This window comes from Eurytemora carolleeae, unplaced genomic scaffold (assembly GCF_000591075.1).
Source record: "Eurytemora carolleeae unplaced genomic scaffold, Eaff_2.0 scaffold635, whole genome shotgun sequence".
Lineage (NCBI taxonomy): Eukaryota > Metazoa > Arthropoda > Copepoda > Calanoida > Temoridae > Eurytemora > Eurytemora carolleeae.
This window is the reverse complement of record NW_019396549.1, coordinates 116,982-123,591: the sequence shown is the minus strand read 5'-3', so window position 1 is coordinate 123,591 and position 6,610 is coordinate 116,982. Positions and strand designations below refer to the sequence as shown.

At 32.1% G+C, this 6,610-nt stretch overlaps 1 long non-coding RNA gene across 1 annotated transcript; it reads right to left on the bottom strand.

Moving 5' to 3' along the window:
- Positions 1–418: 418 nt before the first annotated feature.
- On the bottom strand, positions 419–3,330 carry LOC111705323 (uncharacterized). Its single transcript, XR_002765988.1, has 3 exons — positions 2,911–3,330; positions 586–667; positions 419–453 (listed from the first exon to the last, which is right to left on the bottom strand). It is a non-coding gene; the product is annotated as an uncharacterized LOC111705323 (long non-coding RNA).
- Between the last annotated feature and the right edge of the window lie 3,280 nt (positions 3,331–6,610).

Below are 6,610 nucleotides of genomic sequence, written 5' to 3'. Positions count from 1 at the left end.
CAAGAAGTCGAAGTTTTTTCGTTTTATATTAAACAAAAAAGCTTTGCTTTTTAAGAGTAATCTAACCAAAACTATTGGGCAATGGAATTAAGTCTTTGCCACAAACTCAAATTTTGTATTCCCTATATCTTTGCAATATGATAGTGTAAACCTTTCATACTTTACAATTGGACTTAGCAAACGCAATTAAGAGGTAGAAATATCTTAGGTCTACGCCATTGGGTTGCAAAGATATAGGGATTAGAAAATCAGGGTTTGTGCCAAAGAATCAATTCTTCTCTTTCTATCTCATATCAAACAAAATAGATATAAAATAGATCTTAAATAGATATATTTTTTACATCCGACCCTCTATCAAAGATAAAACTTACCCAAATCGTGATGAATTTTTGTTTTTAGATGTTGGCAGGGGCAGCATTGATGGGGGGCACTTTTCTTCCGAGAATGCAGTTTCTAAAATAAGAATAGTTAACAAAAAGCAAAATTGTCTATTTAAACAGTGGTTTCGTTTGCACAGACATTTCTGCTGGAAAAAATTATTTTTCAACAGGAAGAAAATTATCCCTAAGGATACTAAAAACTAACCTGAAGAAAAGAAAGTTTTCTTTTTCCAATACAAGATGGCAGGGAGGGGGTTCTGTGCCGCATCCAGGCCATAGGAGAGAACCTGCCATACAACCAATTAAATACAACTTACAGGGGGGAGTTAATTCAAATCAATATTTTTCTGCAGTAGATATAATAACAAATTAAACAATGAATAAAGATAAAGATAAAAATACAATCAAAATTACTGCAGCAGGGGGGCCCAGGATACCTTTAAAGCGTAATATGAAAATGAAATATAAGCACAAAAAAAAACACAAACTACAAATATATATTAATGGTGTAGTTTTATTGCAATTTAGAAAATTAAAGATTTTATTATTTAGTAATTTTAAGAAGAAATTTAAAATTTAAACACAAATGTAAAAATGTGATGACATCATTATCAGTCATGTGTTAAAACTTGTTATATTGAATATAGAAATATTCACGATCCTCTGTTATTATTATATTTTATTTTTTGAAAATTAAGTTTTCGTAGATGGTCCAAAAGATTAATTTAACCTGAGCTGAAAACTTTAGAATGAGATATCCAATTACTTAATCTGAATATCCAATGAACACACTTTTGATTTTCTTCTTAATCCTCTCTTTTTGGATACCCCTACTGTATAAAAGTTACTTTGATAACAATTACAGATACGATGCTGTATCGATTGGACTAATATCCGATTGAACTAAAGTCAGCTGTTCACAAGCGGGCTTTTAGAGTATTTAAACAAATATAAACTTAATTATATTAATATGAACTTATCAAAAAACATATGTTATTACATTTGAGGACTATAATCATTTAGAACGTTAGCAGGGGCGGATACAAGGGGGGGCGGGGGACATTAACCCCCCCCCCTGAGATTTCGAGGCAAAAAATGTTCCCAATTTGTTAAATGTTATTGTTAACGATAAATTTATAATTAGAAATTTGTAAGAAACTAGACTTAAGTTATAATATTGTTCATATCTAGTAATGTTTCTTAATCAATACTCATTTATCAAAATTGTAATATTGCTCCTAATTTTCATGCATTTAAGTATAGCTATTAATTTCTTTTTGTTCTTAAATTGCTAATGTTCCTATTATTGTTCCTGTTCCTGTGTCCGACCCACCTTAAATCCCTGTCCTAATCCTATATTTTTGTTCCTAATTCCTGAACAATCTGTTTATTGTTCCTAAATTCCTGTCCTAATCCTTTATTTTTGTTCCTAATTCCTGAACAATATTTTAATTGTTCCTAAATTCCTGTTCTAATCCTTTAATTTTGTTCCTAAAATTTAAAAATCTAATTTTTTAGTCTTTAGTCATTAATTTTGACTCTTTTTGAGTCTTTTAAGTCAAAAAAAGTTTTCGCCTGCGGCACGATTTTTTGTTCCTAATTATTCATTTTTTTCCTCAAAAATCTTGCCCCCCCCCCCTCACTTAAATCTTGTATCCGCCCCTGAATAAACATTAATCCAAAACTTACGTTCGTTCAATCAATCTTTAGTTCAATTGATATGACACCGTCAACACCAGTAATGCGCAAAAAATAAAAACCGGGTTTTCAAAAGTTAAAGAGCGCATCTTAACATGACACGCGGATCGGTTGAATTTTAAACTTCTTTCTTGGATATCGAATGAGTATTAACATGGTATTAACTTAATTTCGGGTTTAGTAAAACCAGGATATCAATCATGGATCTCGATATCCACCATTCTAAAGTTTTCAGCTCGGATTTCTATTTGAATTGCCCAAGGAATGTGTATGGACGGTCAAAAGAAAAAGATGTCTCCGAAAATATCCGATGTATAAAAAACTATTGTAAAACCACAAGAAAATTAGCTAAATTATTCCTTGTTTTCACTTAAACGTGTATGAGAAATAAAAGAATATGCCGGAAGGGCTCTGTAAACATAGTTTACTAAAAAGTTTAATGCAAATCTTGTGTAAATTCTAAAGTTTATTAAACTGAAGGTGGAAGAGCAAATGCAGCTTTTAGGAAACAATTAGAAGAACCATTAAACACAGAAAATCGTTATTCAAAACTTAACCATTTAAACTCTGACCATTGGCAGTTCTAAATACAAATAAAAATTCAATACTAAGACGCAAAAAATAACGTTGAAAGACATATCTATTTTTCAGATCAATTTTTGAAAACTTAACTTGTAATTTTCCAATTACTACCCAATTTTTGAAAGAAAATTTTTTTGGGCATTTAATTTTTGAACACATTTTTCTAGGCTTCCTAATTCGCATGGTATACATCATAGGCGGAATAACTTTAATTTACAGGAAAATCGAAATTTAATAATTTAAAGTTCACCTTCCATCCTCTTTCTGTGGTGCCTCCATGTTTATTTAGCTCTGAATTTTGTTTGTTTTTTCACAATTATAGCAGTATGCACTTTCATTCTTAATCGACCATTTTTTTTCTAGTTCTTGACGAACAAATAACAATTTTTACCAATCGGTTTCATTGCAGGCCGTGGATTTTATGATTTTTTTCTTCAGCTGAATATGAGTCCGTCGATTTTTGTAAATTGAAGCTGATTAGTGTCAGCTGATTAGTGTCAGCTGATTAGTTTCAGCTGATTAGTGTCAGCTGATTAGTGTCAGCTGATTAGTGTCAGCTGATTAGTGTCAGCTTATTAGTGTCAGCTGATTAGTGTCAGCTGATTTGTGTCAGCTGATTTGTGTCAGCTGATTAGTGTCAGCTGATATGGTCGGTAATTTTCTCTACATTTTTTCTGAAAATTGTTAAAGATGAATGTTTAATATTTTTTTTTTCTTCATTTATAAATGTATAATATTAAAAAAAAACTATTTTTAATATCAAACCCCACATGCCGACCTATTTATTCTGCCTAATCACAAAAAATGCTGCATAATAAATCCATCAATCCTTTTTGCATATTCAGTTGATTAACCCCCTTCCAGCTGTAAACTCCCTCTGGGTGAATATATGAATAAATATTCAGAAAATAAGTTTCTTTCTAAAAACTTTTCTCAAGATATATTTTATTAGTAAAATGTATTCAAGGAAGCTCTAAAAAAATGATTGCATACTTAAAAATAGCATTAAATTGTTGCTAGATTCGTATGGAGGATCTAACATAAGGAACCTTAATTTATTTTGGTCGTCCAATGCTTCCATTTGGCTTAAACCTATATAAAATATTAATTAAACCCTTTTTTTGACTTCAGCAAACAAAATAGATTAATTTTCCATGGAAAGACAATTATCAAAGGTGTAGTAAATGCCCTACTCCAATAAATCCGTTAAGACACGTATCAATCCAGGTTCAACTCAATCCCTCTCGTTGATCTACGAGGCATAAGAACTAATCAGTTCGATAAAACTTTACAATGTCAATCCGGACACGATTTATCTGTACCAATGCTTCACTATCAATGTCAATAATCTGGACACGATTTATCTCCTGTTCTTGTTTTCTAAACGAGAAACAATTACTCTCTCACCGTAATCAAAGCCAAGTCTATTCCAACTAAATATATTTTGGGTTCTATAATACAATTTAAAGTTAATCAACGTAATTACAAGTTCAGGTTTACAGCTATAGTGTTACACGATTTTCATTACAAAGGAACTGAGTTTTTGCTGCTTACTCTGATTTTTTAATCATTTTATCTTTGTAATCCAATCTTTGATATTTCAAACAATGAATTTTGTTAGATCAAATAATCTAAGCTTGAAATATCTAAGGTCCTCGACATTGGGTTACAAAAATATAGGGATTAGAAATTCAGAGTTTGTGGCAATTCTGAACCCCCTTGGCTGTTAATGGGAAATAATAAAATGATCAAATAATGTATATATGTCTGTATATTCTGTTAATCTAAAAAATGTTAAATCAATTAAAAGCTGATTGATATTGATTCTATGCACTATGGTATATTGCATGGAACAATAATTGGACTTAAACTTTAATTTTGAGGTTAAACTTCTAATAATTTATCAATACCCCCCNCCCACTAATTTATGAATCCTTTTTATCTCAAGTATTAATGATGTAATTAATATATTATTCGTATCGCTCTTTCAATTGTTATATTTTCAACTTCACACTGGGCCGTCTAAAAGTGAGTTTTGTAGCAAAAAAAAAACCTTTGACAAAAAAATAAAAAAAAAAAATTTTCTGAGCAACAATTAAACAAAGGATCTGAGTTTTTTGCACAAACTCATGTTCTTTTTCATGCAGTAATCATTAGCAACTAGATCATAAATATCGTTAATTAATTATTTTCTGAGGGTATGATTAAAGGGACTGTAAAGGAAAAATGAATGGGGGTATAGGTTGAAACCTGAGAATCTCAGGAGTTGATTGAGACGTATAAGAGTTCCATCTGAGTTCCTGTCTCGAGAAATTGATATAAAAATGTGTCAAAATTATACCAAAACGTATGTAAGATGTTGCCTAAGATTTCTAGTATTAAACAGCTCATATTCAGCAACTATGCAACCAATCTGAAAACAACGATGTCCCAGAGGTCGCGCGCGTTTGCTTCTATCATTATTTGAATTTAATAATTTATTTTTAATAGATATAATTGTTAATATTATTTATGCGTCCAGATCATGGGACCAGAACTCCAACCAATGACAGTGCAGTATTATTGTCACATGTCTCTGTCTGTATCACGTGACCAGTATACAGCACTGACATTCTGATCACGTGATACGGACGTATATCTTACATGTATATATATATACGTTTTGGTATAATTTCGACACAGTTTTATGTCTATTTCTCGAGACAGGAACATCAGATAGGTGTCTTATAGGTATCGTTCAACTCCTGAAATTCTTGGGTTTCAGGCTTATACCCCCTTTTATTTTTATTTTATAGTCCCTTTAATAAACACGCTTTTTCGTAGCAAAACATTGCAAATAAATAGTGGAGTTAGACAAACAGACCAGAAAACATACTATGGTGTTTTTTTTAAGTTTATGAATATGGACTCTTTACAAAGATATCCTCCTAACTTGTTAATATGATAAACTTTCCAATATAATATATCTATATATAGTGAACAACAGAATGTTTTTAAACAACTTCTTTTGTAGACTGCTAGACAACGAAACAGAACACTTCCCTTAAAACTCTTTTTTTAGCCCTATTTTGTTCAGAAAATAATCATAATATCATCATAGTTTATCATAAAATGGAAACAACCCACCCGGAGAAACAGAACTAGTTAATTCAACCCACCCTGAGAAACATAACCAGTGGATTAAACCCACCCTGATATAAAAAAAACTAGTGGATTCAACCCACCGTAAGAAACACAACCAGTGGATTCGACCCTCCCTGAGAAACAGAACCAGATTTGTTATTGTTATTTCATAAACACGGTTAACAGGGAAGATAGCGATGTTTTTAAACCAGAAAATAATCATAATATCATCATAGTTTATCATAAAATGGAAAAAACCCACCAGGAGAAACAGAACTGGTGGATTCAACCCACCCGGAGAAACAGAACCAGTGGATTCAACTCACCCTGAGAAACAGAACCTGCAGTGTATATACCCACCCTGAGAAACAGAACCAGTGGATTTATCCCATCCTGAGAAATACGTTACCAGTGGATTCAACCCTCCCTGAGAAATAAAACTAGTGGATTTAACCAACCCGGAGAAACACGTTACCAGTGGATTCGACCCTCCCTGAGAAACAAAACCAGATTTATCATTGTAATTTGTAACACGGTTTACTGGGAAGATAGAGAAGTTTTTAAACCAGAAAATAATTATAATATCATCATTGCTTATCATAAAAAGGAAACAACCCACCCGGAGAAACAGAACCAGTGGATTCAACCCACCCGGAACAACAGAACCAGTGGATTCACCTCACCCTGAGAAATAAAACCAGTGGATTCAACCCACCCTGAGAAATAAAACTAGTGGATTTAACCCAGCCTGAGAAACAAAACCAGTGGATTCAATCCACCCTGAGAAATAAAACCAGTGGATTCAACCCACCCTGAGAAATAAAACT